At 40.0% G+C, this 25123-nt stretch overlaps 1 non-coding gene across 1 annotated transcript; it reads right to left on the minus strand.

The window, feature by feature from the left end:
- Window positions 1-10317: 10317 nt before the first annotated feature.
- On the minus strand, window positions 10318-10423 carry LOC145560999 (small nucleolar RNA R71). Its single transcript, XR_014093583.1, has one exon. It is a non-coding gene; the product is annotated as a small nucleolar RNA R71 (small nucleolar RNA).
- Window positions 10424-25123: the final 14700 nt, after the last annotated feature.

A 25123-nucleotide genomic window follows, 5' to 3' on the forward strand; every position in this document is an offset into this window, starting at 1 on the left:
CTCCATCAACCAAATTTGCAAAAAAAAAAAAAAAAAAAAATTCAGATTCCCGTGACACGGCAGATTTCACCGCGCCACGGCAGACACCCACCGTGACACGGTGCCTGTTTTGTGTCTCGAGGGCTACTCGGAGCGTCTTTTTACCTGCAGCAGTACTAGAGAGCCCTTCCTGATGGCTTTCCGATCAGCTTTTGCTTCGTCAAGGCCACGAAATGTTTCTCCAAGGCACGTCGGCATAGGAGATCTTCCAGATTCGACATGTTCAAGCACAGACGCTAGACAAGCATGTCCTACCCTACCGTTTGCAAATAGAAGCTTGCTAAACATGCAAAAAATATATGCCCTTCTACGATATACATGATAAGACTCAGAGATAGGGCGATTAAAGTATAAATTTGCAAGTTTTTCTAAGTCTACCTCATTACCACACACAGTTCTATTTAAATCTGGATCTGTTAGATTCAGATGGCGTTCAAAATCTTGGTAATAATATTCATGTAGGGTAGGCATGGCAATAAGATTTCTAGCAGGAAATCCAAAGATTGCACCGAATTCCTCCGGTAGGGGAGAGATTTCATCATAATCAAATTTAAAACAGTGTGTTTCTGGACTCCAATAATCTAATGTTGCCCTAAGAAAATCATGTTCAATAGCTACATGTCGCAGGGCTAGCAAACCCCTGACATGAAATAATTCTAACTCTCTTTTGTCGGCATTGGTCAAAGAATAAGACCAGTCGCGCAATATATTATCAAAATTCTGAGACATGATTATGGAAATATGAAATTCTAAGTTATTTTGTGTTTCATAATTATGCATATCATGAATATACTGGTTCTATTTTATAGCAAAAGCGCTCGAAACTGCTCAGAAATTATCTTTTCATACGCGTAAAACACACCGCTGCGGAATACGCGTACCGTGACACGGGAAATCCCACCGTGTCACGGGAACTTTTGCCGCGACACGACAATTTTGGCCGTGACACGGTGTACAGTGCCCTGTCACGGCACCTCACGCGTTTTCTTTTTTCATCTTTTCCCGTATCTATCCGGATTTTTTTTAGTATTTTATCTTCACCGTTTATTTTTCAGTTTTATGAGAGTTTTATTTCTAATAAAATTCTCAACTTTTTTATTTCTATTATTTTTTTTTATTATTATTATCTTTATTTTATTTATTTATTTATTCATCACTTTAATATTTTATTTCTTTATTTTTCTCTTTATCATTTTATTTACTTATTCTATTTATTTTTACTTGTCTTTTTATTTCTTTTTCTTTTGGGAAAGGTCGGTACCCTCCATTACTCCACTTACGTTTTTTGTCGCGTCATTAATAAATACACGATCATACACAATGAGTCTCAAGCACACACTAACACACAATAATAAATACATAAACTGTGAATAATGTACAAAAGAGTCATAATAAATAAACAGTGTCAAGTGTCACCATAGTATGTACAAATAAAAACCGTCGGTCAAAAGTCTCTAGAACCAGAATCAGTATCATCTCCACCCTGCGAATATGGGAACGGTGAGCCAAAGAGTCCCTCCATCATCCGAGTACGGGGAGTAGTGTCCCTACTAGTCCCTATGACCCCAGCAGTAGTCAAACTCAAGGTAGGACCCGTCCAACCGGCAAACGGTGTAGACTGACTCAAAGACGCAGGAATCGTCGGTGGAGGCATCGTCCCATACATCGGCACTGAGAACAAGCCCGACACCGGTGGAGGAATCCCAGATAATGGAGCTGAAAATGAACTAGGATCCACGGGAGTCAAAACAGACCCAATCTCAGGCTGTGGAGGCTGTGAAAACGACTGCCGCTGCCCCTGACTCTGGCCCGGAAAGCGCTGGGAAGACTGAGGCTGCTGCCACTGAGCCTATTGAAACGGCTGAGTAATCTGAGGCTCTCGCTGAGAATAAGAACGCCGGTGAATCTCAGGAGATCGTCTACCACGACCAAGCTCCTCCTCGTCCGAGCCTCTATGCCTCGAGTGCGTGCGGGACCTCCGTTGCTCCTGAAAGATACAAAATCAAAAGGTGTCAACAATGCAAAATAAAACAAATGGTAGAAGTGAAAAAAAATGAATGATACCTCAAGAACGTCGCTAGAGCTCCAACAACTCGCACCACGCCGAAGCTTGATGATGCAGTACTTCAGGGCGTCAACCAGCTTCATGAATCCCATCATCTCCGGGCGGTTAGGCTGAGGATAAAACAAAGAAAAGTCAGTAACAAGCGGTGTTAAAAGGATGAATAATGCATCAAAAAACTTATCGGCTCAAAAACCTCGGGCAGAGACTCCTGCGCCTGTCTGTAACCCTCTGGCGCGTCAGCAATATGGTCCTCGGTGATACCAATCGGCCCTGGATAGCGGACAGACTGAGGCGGAATCTCGATCCTCCCCACGGGGCGAATAGTCGTCTGAAAATATGATCGAATAATCAAGTTATTCGACTATTTAAAACAGAGACTAATAACAAAGGTCCTCAAAAGAAATCATACCTCAGGAAGACGGGGTGGAGGAGCCAGAGAAGGAAGCAAGTCCTGCGCATAATCACTCTCCATGTGCACAAGCTCCTGCCATGGAAAAGTATAGCGCTCTCCCCTTTTTATCAACTCCTTAATCAAGCGCGAGTTCAGCATCGACTCTGTTGGAGATGAGGGCACCATAAAGCGATCGCCGCTATGCTAACGAACGAAACGCTCCCCCAAATACCACACAAAGCGTCCGGTACCAACCAAAATGGTGCGGTGCGCTGAAAGACACAAGGCCTCAGGAAGATCAGTCATCCCGGCCCAAGGACGATACTGGACATCAATGGCAACCTGAAAACCATGAAAAGTTGGCATGAAACACCAGAAACAACGTCAGAGGGAAAATAACAGGCAACAAAACTAATTCTTACGCCAACAGAAGAGGTGCCTCGGCGTAACAGCCCACGCTGCGCAGGGACAGACTCCACCCGTGACTCTCCTCGATCACGCCAGCTGGCCCCGACAGGGAAATCATGAACCGCTCCACGACGCCGGCGAGGAGCCAAGCCTGGGAAGTACTCGTAGAACCATAGCTGCAATGAAAAGTAATCTTTGAGCACACGAGTCGAACAAGTTAAAGTGAAACAAGAAAGGAAAAGATCATCACCTCTACGACTCTCCACAAACCATAGACAGTGATGGGAGACTCGTCGTTCAGCTGCCGATAGCCATGACGTAGCGATAAGAGAAGGTCGGCGTATCCGAGGCTGGCCTAGCTATATGATCCTATCTCATGGATCCTGACCAAAGAAGGGAGGTAGCAAAGAAGCACGCGTGAACTCCTATCAGGAGAAAGGGTCATGGAGATCAGAATCAGAACGAAGATCCGCATTCGCTGCTCAGCCGACGTATCCTCCATGTCGAAGCCACGAGCTAGAACTGAAGCCAGCTCCGATCGCCCGCTCCTAGGACCACCTCGAGACACTGGTCGGGTCCTGATATGTTGAACGATCGGACCTAACAAATCGACTGCCTCAGCCAATCCCCAAGATAGATCAGACATCTGAGCTACGGCCCGGTCAGTGAAGCGCAGCCCGCTAATCATACTGAAGTCCAGAGGGGTCACTGTCATCTCCCCCCAAGCAAAATGAAAAGTGTTGGTAGTATCCCAAAAATACTCCAACAATGCGCGAACGACCGTCGCACCGCCGCACCGCAACCCCGGGGGCTGCGAAACGCTACGACTGCCGTATAGAAATCTACTAAACCAGCCGATTCCCATAGGGCGTTCGTAGCAGGATCTCTCGTAATGATCTGGTGAAGTCGAGGAATCAAATCGCCGGCTCCAGAACCGTGGTGTCGAAGCGTGCCGTCGACTATGCCGGAGAGTGGGCGATGAGAAACATGGTTTTCATGGCAGAAAACCAACTGGTCTGGAGTCCACAGAGGAGGAACCCACCTACCTCTACTCGCAGAAGCCCGAGGCTCGGACTCTAAAGCATCGTCGTCCATACCCTCAGGAATAGTGGGAGTGTCCTCCTGAAAAGCCTGACGTCGACCGTGGGTGGAAAGATCGCGGTCCCGTCGCCTAGGCATGCTATTATAAAAATAAAGATCTAAATGCTTAGCATCATTTCCTAAGACATTTAATTCGAGTTGCATTTTAATAAAAAATCTAAATGCTTAGCATCATTTCCTAAGTTATTTAGTTGTTTATTGCATTATACGCTAAATTTTTACCTCAAGGCTAAAAATTGGCAAAATTATGGAAGTATTTATAGTATTTAGTTTCTCCATGACAAACTAGTACTATAGTTCTCCTAGCCGCATGATACTATGTTCTCCATGACGATATAGTACATACACGAAATATGTTTCGGAATTGCACAAAAACAATGAATCAATATATCATGAAATATTTTACAAGATTTACCACCATATTTTCACCATTTCAAGTGCAAAGAAGTAACATGAACATCATTTCACAAAAAGTAGTACCCAAAAATGGTGATTTGCTCAATTCTCCATCAAATCATGCAAATTTTGTCTCAAATTTCTCACAAACACACATACATAAATATACAAGTAAAATCATGGCAAGAATTTCAACATAAAACCTCAAAATAAAAAATCCGGGTTTTTCATGAAATTACTCATTTGAAGCAAATTCGAGACAAAAATTAAGAGGAACTTACATAGATCCTTGTAGAGGTTCGAATATGAAGAGTATGGCAAAAATTTGGTGAAAAATCGAGCAACAAAAGCTCGAAAAAACTCCGGCAACCCAGCAGACCGCCGCGACACGGCCAGTCAATGCCATGACACGGTGAGTGTATCCCGTGTCACAGTGAGCCTGAGAAGAGACGGAGCTCCGGCGACACCGGCGGCAACCTCAGACGACAGCAACCGCAGTAAGCAGCAACGAGCAACGATAAGTTTTCAGCGAGAGCAAAAAAAAATAATAAAAGGAAGGAAAAGAGAGAGATTTCGCCGTGACACGGGAGGAAATCACTGTCCGATGGGAAAGCTGTTCCGGGCGACGGTGAAGCTCGGCGTGGGTCGGTGGTTTGAGCTGAAGGAAAAAAGAAAATGAAGAAAGAGGAATGGTGGATGAGCAAAATGAGAAAAATGTTTGATATTTAAAACCAAAAAATCCCGTGTAATGGACCCTGTTCCCACGTAACGGTCATATATTGTGTGGTGCACAAGCTTTAACTGGTCAAAGATGCCAGTTGACCGATTTTTTTAGCCAACAAATTCCCGCGCCATGGGATCCCCTTGCCGCGTCACGGGAAACAGCTCCGCGTGACGGGGACCCGTGCCGTGACGGGGACCCGTGCCGTGTCGCGGGAATCTTTTGCGTGACATGGTGGCTTTGTACAGTTATTTGCGAATATTCCTGACATTTTGACTAAGGTTGCACGATTTTTTGCGTAAATTGGATAGTTATTTTTCGCTGGAATTACGCGGAAAATTCTAACTGATACTTAAAGGGGACTAAAATTACCATTTTACCCCTAGCAAGCATCAAAGTCTATTTTTCGGCATTTTAAGCGCCTAATATGGTCGGATAATCGATTTGAATGTGTGAACCATCTGCGGCCCACGTTCGGGGATAATCGAACCATCATATACTTGCAAATTTCAGTGGTACAGTAGTCGTTGGCTTTTCCTCAAGCATGGAAAGCGTTATCGGTGGATTTTTCTTCAAGTATAGAAAACCGCCAAGTCGGCTTTCCTCAGGCATGGAAAGCGTTATCGGTGGATTTTTCTTCAAGTATAGAAAATCGCCAAGTCGGCTTTCCTCAAGTATGGAAAGCGTTATCGGTGGATTTTTCTTCAAGTATAGAAAACCGCCAAGTCAGCTTTCCTCAAGTAAGGAAAGCGTTATCGGTGGATTTTTTTTCATGTATAGAAAACCGCCAAATTCCTTTGTCGGCTTTCCTCAAGCATGGAAGGCATTATCGGTGGATTTCTTCAAGCATAGAATGACACCAAATTCATTCGTCGACTTTCCTCAGACATGGAAAGTATTATCCGATAGGTTTCTTCAGGCTTAGAAAGCTACCAAGCTCTTCAGTCGGCTTTTCTCAAGCATGGAAAGCGTTTCAACAAATGTCACTCGGTGGATTCCTTCAAGCATAGGAAGCTGCCAAATTCGTTTGTCACCGATACACTGGTGCCAGATACGTATTCTATCCTTTTATACCCTTTTATCTGTAGAACTAAAATTTTTCTGCAGGTATCGGCGTATACAGAATGATTTAGGATCGCAGAACGTCTTAAATCATTCTCCGTCCCTATCAGCTACTTTGACTATCGTTTTTCGAAACTGACTTTTCTACAAACTCAGTTAAAGTGGGGGCTTCTGTAGACACCTAAAAATGTCTCCCCAAAACCAGACCCGATGATGAACAACCTTTCACCGCCACTATTGGTCGGGTTTAGTATTTAATCCCGAGAGTGCTTAAAAAATCGTATTTGATTAAATTCATATTTTTAAACGGTCCATGGATTGGTCTTGATGTTTGGTAAAAGCATAGTTTTTTATTTCAGCCCAAACTTATTATTTAATTTTAGCCCAAACCCTTTTTTTATTTTTGGCCCAAACCTTTTGTTTATTTTTATTTAATTATTTTCTTATTTTAGCCCAAATAATAATAAGTCAGAAAAGGCCCGAAATTATCAATCGGCACTTAAAATGCCGAATGAAATTAGGGTTAAAAATGTATTTAGACAGAAAAGTGGGTTGGAAATTCCCGCGCCACGGTAGACAGCCACCGTGTCACGGGAATCCTTCCTGTCTGACGGTGGGATTTCCCGTGACACGGGAAGTCTGCCGTGACACGGGACATTCCGTGTCTTTTCCGCGTAAACCCTTAACGCGTTTTCTTTCCCGTTTTCTGAAAATTTCCCGCGTCACACTATAATGTACCGTGTCACGGGAAAGTTTGCCGTGTCACGGGAAAGTTTGCCGTCTGACGGTGGGACTTCCCGTGTCACGGTACAGTTTACCGTGTCACGGGATACTTTTTTTAGGGTTTTTATCATTTTAGGGTTCCGTGTGCTCCCTCGGCACATTTTCCCTATAAATACCCCCTCATTTCTGATGTACGGGGCATCAATTAATTCTCTGGTTATTTTTCTCTCTTCTATGCTTTAGCCTAAACACTAGCCTACCCTTTTTCATTTCAAAATTCCTTCTTCAAGTGCTCAAAGGAGTCCATACTTTACTCGTGGTTCTGTCCTTAAGCCAAGGTGTGAAAGGTAGAACTGTTTGAGGGTTTGGCCCCAAATCAACTCTACTTTATTTAATTTAATTTAATTATTGTTTTATTATTTCCTTGAAGTTACTAACTCGTTTATTATTTTGTAGTTGCAAACAAACAGAATCAAAGTAAGAATCATGTTCCTTTTATTTCTATTATTTTTCTAACGATTTTATGTTGTTGGAATTGTGATTAAATTGTTTCCAATATTAATGTTTGTTCTATTATATTTATTGATCACCATATTACATGTTAAAGGGAATATGTAATTGAAAATCACGCCTAATAAGATAATTTGGACAACCGGTTTAGGATCCTTTTTAATCTTGTAATTAATTCAAGTGATCACCAATATTTTAGAATTATATGTGTGCATTAATATTCAACCAATTTAGTTAAATAATAGTTTGGAGCGAATTGAATATTTTGTTTGTATGCCTTTGAGATCACAGGAATGCTTTTCAATATAAGAATCGAGTAGAGGCCAATACGGGCGAATGTGACTCCATGACTCACTTTGTACCATCATCCCCAATCCTCCTTTCGTGGTTCCGAACCAAATGGAGTTAGTAATCTCATGGATTATGAATGGGGTGTAACCTTCACGGGTCAATCGTTGTTGCCTATCGTTGTCCCTTATTTGTGGTTGCCTTTTATGATCCGTGAACGGTTTACAAGTTCCTTAAAAACTTGTTGGCGGCTCCCTACTTTATTTGTCCCTATTTTCCTTGTCCCTAATCGTATTATGTCAATTCCCACTTCCTATGAGTGCCAAGCATATTCACCACATGCTTTTACGTAGGCGCACTTCAAACGACGCCTACAAATGACTTATGCTCTAATTTTTTCGTTGCTTCTCTCCTTTCTCTATCTTCTTATTGATGGGTATCATTTATGGCACTCATTTGATTCTTTTTAGGATGAATTTCATGCTATTCTATATCTCTTTTACTTTGCTTTTCCTTGATTTTACTATTTATTTCTTTTAGTTTGCATTTTCTTAGTTGGATTTCTTTCTTTATGCATTTCTTGGTTTATTTTGTTATTTTCTCTTCTATTTGCTTATTTTCCTTTATTTTTCAGGTTAAGGTCATTATCCAAGTTTCCCGAGGCCTCTTCCCAAGTTTGGCTTTGATTAGGATGCCTAGTGGTCTCCATTTGAAGCTCAAGCATGGAGAAGTGCAAGTTCCTAAAGACCTTGATCTGTGCATTCAAGCCGTGGGGGCATGATTTCTAGTCTTGAACCCGCAACATGGAGTTTAGAAATTGCAAGGGTTTGTGTTTATCAAGAGCATTAAGTGGAACGCACGAGGAGCATCGGAATGATAGGGAAGATGGCTGCCCTGTTCCTAGGCGTGGGCGCGCGCGGCTATGGCGCGGCTTGGTGGTGCGGCCGCGCGTCTCTCTCAAGAGAGGGCGCGTATCTCTCGGGCGCGGGCGCACCTGTTCAGGTCACTGTTCCATACCCAGATTTGCGCGGCCGCTCTCTCTCTTGTAGTTGGCCGTGCTTGTTCGGGTTTATTTGGGGACGATCTAACTAATTTCTCTTAGCTAGTTTTACTATATATAGATTTTCTTTCTATTTTTAGGAGGAGTTGAATTTTCCAGAAATTAGAATAGAATTAGGTTAGATTTTTAGAGAGAGAAACTCTAGTTTGTAGAGAGAGAAGTTCTTGATTGATGATTGAATATGATGATTCTAAGTGTTTATCTCCATTGAATTGAAGCAAGTTTGTAAGGATTTCTTTACTTTAATGCAATCTTTGTTTTGATCTCAATTTCTTTGTTAATTGTTCAAGTTGATTGATTTTTGAATTGGTATATTTTTTATTATTATGATGATGATGAATTTGTTGTTTAGTTTAGTTTTGATAATGATTTCCATGAATAGTGAGTAGTTGTCTTGCTAGGGAATTGGTGAAGCATATATGAGTAATTGATTTATGCTAATTGGGGGAAATTGATGGAGTTGATGTTGTGATTAAATTGGTTAATTGATTATGTGCATGTGTGTATTTAATTTAGGAGTGATCAACCTAAGTTTCTCATAATAGATTGCATTGTAGGTTCACATTGATATGGAAAATTGATTTGTGGCTTACATTTGTTGATTGAGTAGGTTTGCAAGTTTCCTAGCTAGAGTCTCTCGTAGTTGGCGCTAGTTTGACCTCTAGGAGATTAGCCAACCATATTCTCTTGATTGCTTAATCGGTTTTCCCTCGCAACACTTGACTTAGTTATCTCCAACCAATTAGTTGAATTAATTACGAGTATATGTGGATCCATACCCTAATGCTTGATAAATTTGATTTCGTTTCAGTTATTTGATTGGTAGAATAGACACACCTCACCTCATTTGCTTCGAAATAGCTTAGTTTTGACTTTTGCATTCACCTCCCATTCCTAGTGGTTCGACCCTTGACTTACTCTATGCTAGGTATAGGGGTGTGTTTAGAGATTATAAATTGTGTTTTTACCAAGGGTAGATTAGTTTTCAACGAACTAGTCTCGCCCTAGATAAAAAATGGCGCCGTTGCCGGGGAATGGCGTAGATGATTGCTATTGTTGTTGAGTCTATTTCACAAAAAATTGAAAATACAAAAATATTTTCTTCGTTAGGCTACATTTGTAGTCGTGCTACTAGTAATTTTGTTTGAGTTTGTGTGTGCATGTGAACATGGGAGAAGCTCAAAGGGTTACATTGAAGGAATTGGGTACTCCGGGTGCATACAAGTATGAGAGCAGGATTGCTCCATTATTAATCCCGGATAGTGACTTTGAAATCAAGCCGGCAATGATAACTTTGATTGAAAGGAGGCAATATAGTGGATGAGTTAATGAGAGCCCCCTAAATCATCTTAAGGAATTCGAGAAATATTGCAACACAATTAAGGTGTGCAGGGTAGCTCAAGAATTCATAAGGCTTAAGATTTTTCCTTTTTCTCTAATTGGAAGAGCTCAAGGGTGGCTAGATAAGGAAGTGAAGCCTAAGTCTTTGAGAACTTGGGATGAAGTCACCAAGGAATTCCTTTACCGTTTCTTCCCTCAAAAGAAAACGGCGGAGGCAAGAGCTTTGATTCAAGGTTTCAAGCAAAAGTCTAGTGAAAGTCTTTATGAAGCATGGGATAGATACAAAGAGTATCAATGTGAGTTTCCTCACCATGGGATCCCCACTTACCTAATCATTCAAATTTTTTATGGCGGTTTGAGTCCTCAAGGGAGAGCAAGTCTAGATGCCGGAGCCGGAGGCCCAATCATGAATAAGACCGAGGAAGAGGTTGTAGGTATCATTGAGGATGTAGTTAGAAACTACATGGAATGGCAAGATGGTGACAAGGAGTCGATAAACAAGAGTAGTACAATGGGATGCTCAATGGAACAACTCAATGCTATCAACAATTTGTCGACTCAAATTTCGTATTTAGGAAAGGAGGTAGTTTCTATCAAGTATAAGCTCGAGAGCGCGACCTCACAAGCACCAATTCTTCCCTCCCAAATTAAGGGGAAAGGTACTATTTCTTCTAACTCTCTTCCTTCTTATTGTTGCATGATTAGAGAATGTTGGTTTTGTGATTTGTGTGGAATGAATGACCATGATGCTTCTTTTTGCCCTAATGTTCCTTGTAATGAATATGTTGGGAGTGAGAATGAACATGTGAACTTAGTTGCTAATAACAATGTTGGACCTAGATTTGATGCTCAAAGGAAAGTTGGAAATAGGAATTATCACAACCAAATGAATTATGACAATTATAACCAAAATGGCCGTTATAGAAACCATGGAATCCAAGGGAATTGTGGTAGCTATAACAACCATAGTTATAATGGTCAAAGTCATGGCCAAGGATATGGGGACTATAACCAAGGTTATGGTAACCATAATCACGATAGCGGCCAAAGTCAATGTAGAGGTAATTGGAACAATCAAAGTAGGGGAAATTTCCAATCGAATGGTCAAAGCAATGCCCCACTTGGATTTGTTCCGAATACCCAAGAGCATAGTGATAATTTGCATTGTATGATCAATCATTTTCCTGTAGGAGTTTCTTGGAAGGTGTCATAGAGAAGCAAGCCAAATTGTTGGACACCTACATGACCCTAAGCAATGAGAAATTCAATGACATGTTAACTTGCCATAAGGGGTTAGAGAACCAAATTTCTCAATTGGCTAATGAGTTTAAGGAATTTACAAATCTTTCTTCTTTGACTTCACAAAGCTTAGATCTTAAGAGCCCTATGAATGCTATTGTGACTAGAATTGGTAGGGTCCTTAAGAGTGAAATCTCTAAGAAGAGTGATGCTAAAGATAGTCCTAGCAATGGCCAAATTGAGAAGGAGGGAGCTGAGAATACTTTAGTTGAGGAAGTCAATAAGGAATAAGTTGAGAATGTGAAGGAGAGAGAAAGAGAAGTTTACAAACCTAAGCTCCCTTACCCCCAAAAGTTTAATAGGCACAAGCTAGACGAGCAATTTGGAAAATTTATAGAGATTCTTAGACAACTTCATCTTAATCTTCCTTTTACCGATGTGATAGAAAAAATGCCAAATTATGCAAAGTTCCTTAAGGAGATTTTGAGTGGAAAAAGAACATGTGATGTGGCGGAAACGGTTAACTTGACCGAGAATTGTAGTGCAATCATAATGAACAAAATCCCACCCAAGTTGAAGGATCCCGAAAACTTTTCTATCCCTTGTGATATTTATAAAATGCAAATTGATAATGCCTTGTGTGATTTAGGAGCTAGTGTTAGCATTATGCCATACTCGGTATATCAAAGACTAGAGAATGGAGAACTTTTACCTACCAACATTACCTTGCAATTAGCCGATAGATCAATTAGGATCCCAAGGGGAAAGGTAGAGGATGTTCCCTTAAGGGTAGGAAAGTTCATCATTCCGGTTGATTTTGTGGTCCTTGACATAGATGAGGATTCTACAATTCCTATTATTCTTGGTAGACCATTTCTTGCTACTTCGGGTGCTTTGATTGATGTCAAAAGTGCTAAGATTTCACTTAAAATTGGAGATGAGGGAGTTGAATTTGATTTGAATGAAATTATGAAATATCCTTCTTCATCTCTTTAGAATTGCATGAGAGTTGAAATCTTAGATAATCTTGTACATTCAATGCATGAGCACTTGCTCACAACTAATGATCCTCTTGAGTGTGTTTTGTTGAACAAGGAAAATATAGGTGCTCCTAGCAAGGACATGGCTTTGTATGAGAGCTTGTTGGATGGAAGCGTTGAGGGAAGTGATGAGCAAATTTGCATGAAAATCTCAAGCCAAGAGGTTTTGCAAGCGGCTTCGATCAAGGAAGGTAAAGGTGTTCCTATGGTAGAGCTCAAACCTTTACCATCACACCTAAGGTATGAATTCTTAGGCCCAAATTCTACTTACCCCGTGATTGTTAGCGCATCTTTGAGTAAAAGCCAAGCTCAAGCGTTATATGGTGTTTTAAGAAAGAACCAAGGTGCTTTGGGTTATACCATTGATGACCTCAAAGGTATAAGCCCCGCTTTATGTACACACCACATAACCCTTGAGGAGGGTGCCCTTCCTTCTATTGAACGACAACGAAAATTACATCCCCAAATGGGGGGAGGTAGTGAAGAAAGAGATTACTAAGCTTTTAGATGCGGGAATCATATTTCCCATCTCAAGCTCTAGATTGGTCTCACCCGTTCATGTCGTTCCAAAGAAGGGAGGCATGACCGTCGTCAAGAATGAAAAAGGTGAGCTTATTCCAATAAAGACGGTCACTGGTTGGCGGATGTGTATAGACTATAGACGTCTAAACACATCCACTAAGAAATATCATTTTCCCCTTCTTTTCATTGATCAAATGCTTGAAAGACTAACGAGGCACAAGTACTTTTTTTTCCTTGATGGTTACTCGTGCGAGATTTTTCCAAATTCCTATTCATCCTGATGACCAAGAGAAAACTACTTTTACTTGTCCCTATTGTACCTTTGCCTATAGGAGAATGTCATTCAGCCTATGCAATGCTCCCTCCACTTTCCAACAGTGTATGATGAGTATCTTTGGAGACATGTTAGAGAAGGAGATGAAGTTGTTTATGGATGATTTTTCCGTAGGAGGAGTTTCCTTTGAAGCATGCCTCGAAAATATTGAAAAGTGTTTGGCAAGATGTGAGAAAGTGAATTTGGTGTTGAATTGGAAAAAATGTCATTTCATGGTTGAAGAAGGAATAGTCCTTGGGCACAAAATTTCCCACAAGGGCATAGAGGTTGATAAGGTGAAGATTGAGGTTATCGAAAAGTTTCCACCTCCGGTCAATGTGAAAGGTGTGAGATCATTTTTGCGCCATGCCGGGTTCTATAAAAGATTCATTAAAGATTTTTCACTCATTGCAAAGCCCCTCAATGATCTTCTTCAAAAGGATGTCGAGTTTGTATTCGATGACAAGTGTTTGGAGGCATTTAATAAGTTGAAGAAAGCTCTAATCTCCACTCCAATTGTTCAAGATCCAAGATGAGATTTTCCATTTGAGTTAATGTCTGATGCAAGTGATACGACTATTGGAGGATTTTTAGGTCAAAGAGTTGATAAGAAAATTCATGTGATTTATTATATGTCCAAGACTCTAAATGGAGCTCAACGGAATTACACTACAACGGAGAAGGAGTTCTTGGCTATTGTTCATTCCTTTGAAAAATTTCGTTGCTATTTTTTAGGGTCCAAAACAATTGTGTTCACCGATCATGCGGCCCTAAAATACCTTTTTGGGAAGACGGAATCAAAGCCAAAACTAATTCGTTGGGTGTTAGAGCTTCAAACTTTTGACCTTGATAAGAAAGGAGCGGAGAATGTGGTAGCGGATAATCTATCTAGGCTTGAGGATTTTCAAGTTCAAGATGATGGGTGTCCCATTGAAGATAAGATATTGGATGATTCTTTGTATGCTATAGATATGAAGGAACTCCCATGGTTTGCCAATTTGGTGAACTATCTTGCTTGTGGGGAATTTCCTCCTTCATTTTCCAAAAATCCAAGAAAGAAGCTCAAAAGGGAGGCTAGGCATTATGTTTGGGATGAACCGATTTTGTATAAAAGGGGTGTTGATGGGTTGTTGAGGAGATGTGTTCCAAATGAGGAGTTGCCTAGTGTGTTGAAGATGTGTCACTCGGATCCGAGTGGAGGTCACATGGGTGTCTCAAACACGGCTTCGAAGGTGCTTCAATGCGAACTATAGGGGCCAAATATTTCATGAATTTTTGGGAGTTTGTCAAGAGTTGTGACCGATGCCAAAGGATCGGAAATATTTCAAAGAGAAACGAAATGCCCCAACAACCCATTCTAGAGTTGGAGATTTTTTATGTATGGGGAATAGACTTCATGGGTCCTTTTCTTACTTCATATGAGAATCAATATATCCTTGTTGCCATCGATTATGTGTCAAAATAGGTGGAAGCTATTGCCTCACCTACAAATGACCATAAGGTAGCAATGAAGATATTCAAGAAGATAATCTTCCCACGGTTTGGCATCCCAAAGGCAATTATTAGTGATAATGGATCTCATTTTGTGCATAGCGCCTTCCACAAGATGTTGAAGAAACATGGAGTTAATCAACATTTCAGACTCCCCTATCACCCTCAAACTAGTGGGCAAGTCGAAGTGTCTGACCGTCAAATCAAATTGATTCTTGAGAAGACGGTAGCAAGAAATAGGAAGGATTGGTCGGATAAGCTAGATGATGCCTTGTGGGCATATAGAACGGCTTTCAAAAATCCTATTGGCACTACTCCTTACCGCTTGGTTTATGGGAAGTCTTGTCATCTTCCGGTCGAACTTGAGTATCGTACTTATTGGGCTATAAAGAAAATCAATTTAGATTTGGCAAGTGCGGGTGAGCAACGTTGGCTTGATCTCCATGAGTTGGAAGAACTTCGATTGGATGCTTATGATTGTGCAAGCATGTACAAAACTCGCACTAAGGAAGTGCATGATAAGCTAATTGTGAAGAAGGAGTTCAATGTTGGTGACAAGGTCGTCCTTTACAATTTTAGGATGAGATTATTTCCCGGGAAGCTAATGTCTCGTTGGAGTGATCCTTTTGTTGTTCAAGAGGTTTTTCCTAATGGTGCGGTTGAAATATCTCCTTTGGATTTTTCAAGAACTTTCAAAGTCAATGGTCATAGGCTCAAGCGCTACTATGATGGAGTTTTTGTGTGGGTTGTTCATGATATGAATCTTTTTGATCCACCTTGAAGGGTGGAGAATGTCAAGCTAATGACTTTAAACAAGCGCTTTTCGGGAGGCAACCCGAGTTTCTTACCATTTTCTCTATTTTTTTGATTTTTGTTTTCTTTTTGTTGTTTCTATTCTTATTTGATTTCTTGTCTTGATTGTGTTTTTAGGTGATTTTGATTGGATTTCCAACAATTTTGGTGCCTATTTTGAAGAGAGATTGCTCAAGTTGGTGAATTGGAAGTATGCTTAAAAGTTGAAGTTTGGTGGGTTCAAATGGTGGGCTCATAAAAATCTTGTGTTGAACCTACATTCTTGGGGTTTAGAAACTGCTTGCCTCAACCTTTATCATGATCGTTTCCCATGTACTCACCAATGTGCTCACGAGAAGGGATTCGGATGATGGCATACCCAGAAGGGCGCGGGCGCGCGACTTAGGCGCGGCCGCGCGACCCTATGGCGTGGGCGCGCAGCCCTGTGGCGCGGGCGCGCACCCCCTGCTGATGCCCCTTAAACGCACCGACCTTCTCTCTTTTTCTCTCTCTTATTTTCATTTCATTTTAAATTGGTTATTGTTGATGCATCATCACCATTTTCCTTCATTATTTTACTACTGAAATTTCACCATTTTTCACTTCATCTAGTTGTTTATTACTCTTAATCCCTACTCTAACACTTTCATTGTGATTTTCTCTTTCCTAAATTTGGGATTTTTTGGTACCCCTTTGGTTTAGGGTTTGTTGCTTGCAATTTGGCATAATTGTGTTTGCTAGTGCTTTGTGTTCCTTTTCTTTGTAAACTCTCATCAATCTAAGGTATGATTTCTTCATTTCTATTGATACTTATGATAAATTTTCTACCTTGGTTGTTCATGAGTGTTTAGATTGATTTGGTTATAGCCTCATATTTGTATGCATATTGCCTACTATCTCCTTCATTTCTTGTGTTAATGATGAAATTTTGGTGATTATATGAACTTGTATTTGATGATTTTGCTTGACCATACTATAACTTTGGCACCAACTTTGTTGGAATTATAGTTTGATTATATTGATTTGGAAATGTTAATGTGCATAGTTTGTTTTTTGATGATGGTTTGGAGTGTTGTTGCTCATGATGCATACTTGTGACTCATAGTCTTTACTCACTAGAGCATTTTTCAATTATGTGTGTAGAATGGTTCCTCTTCGTCGAGCTAAGAGAGCTAGATGCTCTACCTATAGGGAGGTGGTTCCTCCTCCTTCCCACATTTCAGAGACTGATGGAATTGAGTTCACAAAGGAAGAGCATTGGGAGAGATTTTCCAAGCTTTTAACTCGGACACTCTTTTCTACTAGACTCTATGATTCTTCGGCGACTACTTTGTTGGGTATCGACGATGATGTGAGATTTTTGGCTCGAAACTTGGGGTTAAAGGAATTCCTAAGCCTCCATGCTCCTACTTACTCTCGAATTACTTTCGAATTCCTCTCTTCTCTTGAGGTCCTTGAGGAGGATTTGGAAGGTGAAACTTCTAGAAGAATTACTTTTCAAGTTTTCAACAATGATCATTTGGTGTCTCTTTCCTATCTTAATGAGGTTTTCAAGTTTCCAACTCCTAGTGAGGATGTCCCACTTGTGTATGCGGTATTTGATGCTGTGCAACGTGATAACAATTATAGTGAATTCAAGTGGTGGAGGCATATTTCTGTCGAGGACTCATATAGTCCTCAATATTCTAAGGCGGCGTCAATTATTCATGCGGCCTTGAGGTATTTTAGCCGACTCCTCACATATGCTTTCTTCTCCAAGGAATCCCTTGGTGCTATTTGTCGAGAGGATTTAAGTTGGTTATGGCTAGTGGATAAGCCATTTGAAGAGGGGATAGCGGTCATCGACTTCGCTTCGCATTTGCCCGACCGTTTCATTGATATAAGAGATGGTGTCCATTTCTCCGGAAGTATCCAATTGGGGGGTATGATTACCATTTTGATCCTTTCTCTTAACAAGAAGTATGAAGCAATGCTCGAGTCGCTTGTCCCAATCCATGATAAAAGGGAGAAAGCTGCTTACCACTTCTTTAGCATCTATGCCATGATAAATCAACATTTTTTGAAGCGCACCACCAAAGCAAACTTGTATATTTGGAAGGTTACGAGGACTATGGATTGGTGCCCTATCCCTCATCCCGAGGCTATGGTTAGATGTGTGGACACCCCTCTTCCTTAGAGATCTAATAAGGTGCCGATGATCAAGCCCTCAAGAGACCTCCGTTGCCCAACCTTCGACATAATCCTTATCTTCCTCTTGCTCCATCTTCATCCCGGGGAGGTAAATCTTCACGGGGAGGTACATCCTCGACCCCTCCCTCTTCTTCTACTATTTCTACTATTGACTTGTCTCTTTTGCATGCGAAAATTGATTCCATAGAAAATGTTCTAAATTGTTCACCTTTGGGGTACGATTTTGTATTAGGCTATGACTTTCATGCTAGACAAGTCTATGATTTCCATGTCATTAGAGCGGATTTCTAACCATATCTTAACTATCCGTACCTACCGGTCCAACAGGGACCCATACCTCAGTGAGAGCCATTTGATGAGACCGTAGGCCCTAGGTTGTGTTACCCTTATTGAGAGGGGCCTAATGTACCTCCTCATGCTATTAGAGGGACCTCCCCGACCTCTTACGATTATAAGAGGCCGGGTGGATGTGATTTTACTAATGATCTGGCAAACCCTACCCCTTTTCCTTCTCCTGAGACTTTTGGCCGTTAGGGTTATCGGGCGAGTCGGTCCTTGATGATTGGTCCCACTATTTTGCTAGGGATAGAGCCGAGAAGGCGAGGAGGTTGAAGGGTAAGGGCCCTATGCTCATGGATGATGTTTCTAGCCAGGTTTCTAGTGATGTTGGTGAGGGGAGTGCTCATTCTACCCCTTACCATAGTGCTGAGTGATACCATATTAGCTACCCTCCCTTTCATGCTTTTGTGCTTTTCTTTTGTTTCTTTGCCAGCTTGTAGCTTGGTTTTAGCTTTGGGGGGGGGGGGGTAGCTCATTTTTAGCTTGGGGGAATGTTCTTATGTCTGCTGCGCTTCTTTTGTCTCCCCCTTGCTTCTTTGGTTCACTTTGGCTTTATCTCACACCTGGTGCTTTTCTTTGCCGATGATTTATGCTACTGTCTGTTCCCTGCGATAATATTCTGCTGATGATTCTTGATTCTGTTATCTGTCTGTTGATTTCTGCTGATGATATATTGATGATCAAGTTCTTGATTTCTGTCTTCCTAATGATTGATTGCTCTCTGATTGGCTGATTTTCCTCTCTGCTCTCTGATTCTCTGTCTCTGCTGCTCTGATCATTTCTGTCACCTATGATGCTGTTTGATTTTGTTTGGAAGTTACTAACAATTTTGTTTCTGTATATAGCTTTATTTTTCTCTCTTGGTTTGTTATCCTTGCAATTGCTCTTGGAGTATCCTGACGGTTTGCGTTTGCTTTCTTTCTTGCTCTTTCGCATTGCGTGGAATACCCGGTGAGACCTTTCTTATTTTTCTTTATTTCTCTTTTATTTTCTTGGGTGCATAGTTTAGGATTAGTTTTAGGAAAAGTTGAATGGTTCGAGGATGGATGCTTTTAACACCTAGAGTGTTTGGGATCATTAACGATGTTGTCATTTGATCACTTGTTTGTCGATTGGGTATTACATGCTCTACTTGCATATTCGTTCCATTCTTTATTTTCCTTCTTTTCCTTTATCTATGATTTTCTTTTCTCTTTTCTTATCTTTCATTTTTCTTTCTTTTTGTTTTTGGTTTTTGGTATGTTTTGAGGCGTTATTTGTCATCTTTTTGTTTTTATTTTGAATTGGACTATATACAACCGATTTTTTCTTTTGAATGAATATCTTCCTATATGGTATGGGTATGCACGGTTTGAGAATATGCTTGTTTGACTCTAGGATAGGTGTATGCTAAGGTAGCATGTTCTAGAACTAGGAGGATCATGATACCGGATTCTACTTGTTTGTGGCATGTTGGTAGTTGCTTCCTATGGTCAATTTGACACCTATAATGAGTTTTTGCTACATCCATGTGAGGTTCATCGTTTTTCAAGCCTTCTACATATTTTGCATGAGTGGCATGGATCCTTGATTATTGCGGACCTAATCTTGAATCTTGACTCATAATTCTCTAACACGAGACCGAACCGTCTAGGGAGGACAAAGACATCTTTTCGGGGTGGTAATTTTTCTTTTTCTAGGTTTAATTTTCTTCTTTTAGTTCTCTAGGTTTACATTTGCCTCCTTGCTAACCATTTGAGCCTTTTCCCTTCTTTTCAAGCCACATCTTTAGAATTTTGAGCCCTTTGTTTCTTTTTGTTCCTTTTTTGATTTTTGTGAAGCAAATGGTCATGTTTTTGGAGTTTGTGGTTTATAAGTATGGATATTGGTTCCTTTTGTAAGCAAGCTTGTGTTTTGTGAATATTTCGTGAATAATGGCAAATGATTGATGGAAAAAGCCGTCCTAAGTTAAAAAGGCATGTACATTTGCTTTGAAACTTTTGAATATATACTATGGAAAAAAAAGGAAAGAATAAAAAATGTTGAAAATGAGAAAAATCAAAAATATTTTGATGTGATTCTTTTCCCCTTTTCAAGCATTGAGGACAATGCTTTCTTTTAGCTTGGGGGAGAAGCGTTTACGCATTTTGTATATATGCTTTTGGATATAGCTTTAAATAAGCTTGGGGGTGTTAGTTTGTTTTTGTTTGGTGACTTCTCGGTTTTGGTGTTGAGATTTGGCCAATCTTTGCTTCATCACCTAGGTGTACCACCAAATTTTAAAATTTTAGCCTACCCCTAACCTTTTTCCTTTACGTTACAACCTTGGGGAAAGACCTTTCGACCTAGAAGTTGAGTCATATTTCGAGGGAGGGCATTATGATGAGGTAAAGCCTAAATAGAGGGGATGAATAGTCAAGACGTCGTGTAGCCCAAAAGTATTTCTTTTCCGGCTCCTTCGAGGAGCTATTGAGATGCTCATTAGAGGGAGATTTGAGATTATAGGAAGAACGCGGTAAGATCGAACTAGTTCTCTATGCTTAGCATACTCTATGTTTCAATCAACCTCGGATATCTTGAAACGTGCATACCCCTATTTACTTAAGAAAGATGTTTATTCATTTGAAATGTGGTCATTTTGTAAAGTCCAATTCGTAAAGGTTTCAATTTTTGTTTTTCTTTCTTTTACTTTTGTTTTTGTGGTTTGACTCATGTATGTTGGTGGAGAGTTATAGGTTAAGCTCTTAGGAAACCTTTACGAGACCTCACTCGTCCTCATAGGCGACTTTGGGGTTTAAAGGGCTTGTTGTAGCTAAAAACAACAGTGATTCCTACGAAAGTGAGTCTTAGTGTATATTCCCGTCTTATGTCTTTCTTTTTCTTTTTGAATAAGTCTTTCATCCTTATTCTTTCTTCCTTTATTTTGTTCGAGGACAAGCAAAAGTTTAGCTTGGGGGAATTGATGAGTGTCATTTATGGCACTCATTTGGTTCTTTTTAGGATGAATTTCATGCTATTCTATAGCTCTTTTACTTAGCTTTTCCTTGATTTTACTCTTTATTTCTTTTAGTTTGCATTTTCTTAGTTGGATTTCTTTCTTTTTGCATTTCTTGGTTTATTTTGTTATTTTCTCTTTTATTTGCTTGTTTTCCTTTATTTTCCAGGTTAAGGTCGTTATCCAAATTTCCCGAGGCCTCTTCCCAAGTTTGGCATTGATTAGGATGCCTAGTGATCTCCATTTGAAGCTCAAGAATGGAGAAGTGCAAGTTCCTAAAGACCTTGAGCTGTGCATTCAAGCCGTGGGGGCATGATTTCTAGTTATGAACTCGCAAACATGGAGTTTAGAAACTGCAAGGTTTCTTGTTTATCAAGAGCATTAAGTGGAACGCACGAGGAGCATCGGAATGATAGGGAAGATGGCTGCCCTGTTCCCAGGTGCGGGCGCGCGCAGCTATAGCGCGGTCGCGCAACTTGGTGGCGCGGGCGCGCGCCTCTCTCGGGAGCGGGCGCGCTTCTCTCGGGCGCGGGCGCACCTGTTCAGGTCCCTGTTCTGTACCCAGATTTGCGCGGCCGCTCTCTCTCTTGTAGTTAGCCGCGCCTGTTCGGGTTTATTTGGGGACGATCTAACTAATTTCTCTTAGTTAGTTTTACTATATATAGATTTTCTTTCTATTTTTAGGGGGAGTTGAATTTTTCAGAAATTAGAATAGAATTAGGTTAGATTTTTAGAGAGAGAAACTCTAGTTTATAGAGAGAGAAGTTCTTGATTGATGATTGAAGATTGATGATTTTAAGTGTTTTTCTCCATTGCATTGAAGAAAGTTTGTAAGGATTTCTTTACTTTAATGCAATCTTTGTTTTGATCTCAATTTCTTTGTTAATTGTTCAGGTTGATTGATTTTTTAATTGGTATATTTTTTTATTATTATGATGATGATGATGATGAATTTGTTGTTTAGTTTAGTTTTGATAATGATTTCCATGAATAGTGAGTAGTTGTCTTGCTAGGGAATTGGTGAAGCATATATGAGTAATTGATTTATGCTAATTGGGGGGAATCAATGGAGTTGATGTTGTGATTAAATTAGTTGATCGATTATGTGCATGTGTGTGTTTAATTTAGGAGTGATCAACTTAAGTTTCTCATAATAGATTGCATTATATTGTAGGTTCACATTGATATGGAAAATTGATTTGTGGCTTACATTTGTCGATTGAGTAGGTTTGCAAGTTTCCTAGTTAGAGTCTCTCGTAGTTGGCGCTAGTTTGACCTCTAGGAGATTAGCCAACCATATTCTCTTGATTGCTTAATCGATTTTCCCTCGCAACACTTGACTTAGTCATCTCCAATCCCAATTAGTTGAATTAAGTACGAGTATATGTGGATCCATACCCTAGTGCTTGATAAATTTGATTTTCGTTTCGATTATTTGATTAGTAGAATAGACACACCTCACCTCATTTGCTTCGAAATAGCTTAGCTTTGACTTTAGCATTCACCACCCATTCCTAGTGGTTCGACCCTCGACTTACTCTATGCTTGGTACAGGGGTGTGTTGAGAGATTATAAATTGTGTTTTGACCAAGGGTAGATTAGTTTTCAACGACCTAGTCTCGCCCTAGATCACTTATGACTTTCTCTCTCTACCTTCTAATTCTTTGAAAGAAAATTTTGTTCTTCGATTTCGCCAATCTATTTCATTGATTTTGCTTATCTATTTTGACGAATTCTTCACTTTCGTTCGTCATGTTGGTGAATTTGGTGTGATTTGATCATTTCTGTAGAGGTAATTCTTTCGACTTGGCTTTTTTTTTTTAGTTAATTATATTTATTAGGGTTTTTCGCATATTAAATTCGTCTATTTGTTCTTGGATCTTCGTTGTTGGCTAATTATGAGCAAGTAAGTTACTTGGTTTAATTTGGGAGGAGTTTAAGATGATTCCAGCCTTGTCTTAAACTTAGTAGATTAATTGGTTTGTTTACTTTAAATAGTTTTCTATATACTTTTACGTAATATTGATTTACTACAAATGTAATGTTTAATCAACCAATGATGATGGGAAGATAAGTGTGGGAATGGAGGTTCATAATTGCTTCAAATTAGTGTATTGCCTATTCATTTGTTATTCGTGGATGTGTTTGGTTTAATTTTTTTTTTTTTCAAGTTGTTGGGTTTTTTTTTTATTGCTTTAATTTGTTGCACGCTAAGTGTTCGATGAAATACCTGACTTAATGGAATGAATGTTATACTAGATTAAGTTTGGTATTCCAATATTTGGACAAATCAAAGATGAGATCACTCAACAGCTAAAGAGTAAGACTGAGATATAACAATACTGACATTTCTTACAAGGCAATTTACCTAACTGCTAAAATTACCAAACCTATGCTTATGGAGCATTTTGTGTCGATATCTGCAACTTATACTGAGGGAATACCGACTTTCCTTCATAGCTATAGGGAATATTTCAAGCATCCCACACTTGAGCCCCACTGTGATCTTACACTTAAGCATGGTGGCGTCCAAAGGGAAGGAAGCTAGAGTAAAAGAGTCACTAACAAGCTTTAGGAACTTGTAAACCGTTCACAGGGTGAAGATTACACCACTCAAATGTGTCAGTTTTGGATGTAGTTTCGCATTTCTTCATATCTTTTTCGTTATAGCTCGGAATTAATATTATAATGTATTATTGGAAAGATAATTTCAAGATCTACCCAACCATATAAGATTTGGATTAAGATTCTGCGGCACAAAAATAATATCTGACTGTCTTTGAACATCTTTAAATTCGAATAGAATTAGGATTTAAAAAAAAAAGGAAAGTTTTATTCAATTTCAAATTATTTGATTTTATCTTTTCAAAAAGGATAAATAAGATCTTTTAGAAACTTATGGAAGTTTCCAATTAATCCTAATAGTTTAGGAACAGGATTAAACCTTTGGACCCTGCACATGATCATTAGGTCGTAGGTAAAATACGGTTTGGGCCTAGTTTAGTATTTTGGCCATAATTTCCTCATTATTTATCGGAATTGGGCTTATAATATATCGTTGGAAAGATCTTTCAAACCCATCCAACTACACTATTATTGGACCCATACCATGGAACAAACTAAACTGGACTTCACGTTTTTCATTAATAGGGTAAGAAAAGAAATATTTTCAAAAATAGAAAGAAGAGATATTTTAATAAAAACATCCTAATTACTAAAATTTTCACACTTTCACTTTATTCGATAATCAAATGACGTGAAAGGTATTCATTACTGGGTTTGGTTGTGGGGAGACACATTTGAGTGTCTACAGAAGCCCCCACTTTAACTGAGTTTGGAGAAACGCAAGTTTTGAAAACAAAAGTCAAAGTAGTGATAGGGACGGAGAATGATTCAAAACGTTCTGCAATCCTAAATCATTCTTGTAACGCCGATACCTGCAAACTAGCGTTAGTCAAACAGATAAGAAAGTCAAGAAACGCGTATCTTGCACCGTTGAGCACATGTCTCTGGAGTAACCGATTTTGTTTGACGATCCTTCTCAAGCTATGGGAGATCACCTGAAGACTGCTCCGCTTGTAGCTGCCTTCAATTTCCGTTGTTTTATGACCATCTTCCACATCCTAGGGAATACGATCGAAGATAACTTCGCTTGTAGTCACTTCATGTTTTCTGACAACCCTTCACATCCTAGGGAATATCATCGATTAATGCTGCTACATCTCGAGCTTTTTTCTTGAATCACGGTGACAACTTTCCCAATCATAACAAATTTCGTCGAAGACCACCTCATCACAAACTGTTCTTCTCAAATCTAAGTGACAACCTCCACAATCTTAGTGAACGCTGTCGTAGACCGCCCATCTCGTGCTATCTTCTCAAATCTAGGTGACAACCTCCACAATCTTTGCGAACGCTGTCGAAGACCTCCCATCTCGTGCTATCTTGTCAAATCTAGGTGACAACCTCCTCAATCTTAGCAAAAGTCGTCGAAGACTGCCCATCTCGTGCCATCTTCTCAAATCTGGGTGACAACCTCCTCAATCTTAGAGAACGTCGTCAAAGACCGCCCATCTCGTGCCATCTTCTCAAATCCATATGATAATTTCCACCATCTT

Source organism: Chenopodium album, chromosome 9 (assembly GCF_948465745.1).
Source record: "Chenopodium album chromosome 9, dcCheAlbu1.1, whole genome shotgun sequence".
Taxonomy (NCBI): Eukaryota; Viridiplantae; Streptophyta; class Magnoliopsida; order Caryophyllales; family Amaranthaceae; genus Chenopodium; species Chenopodium album.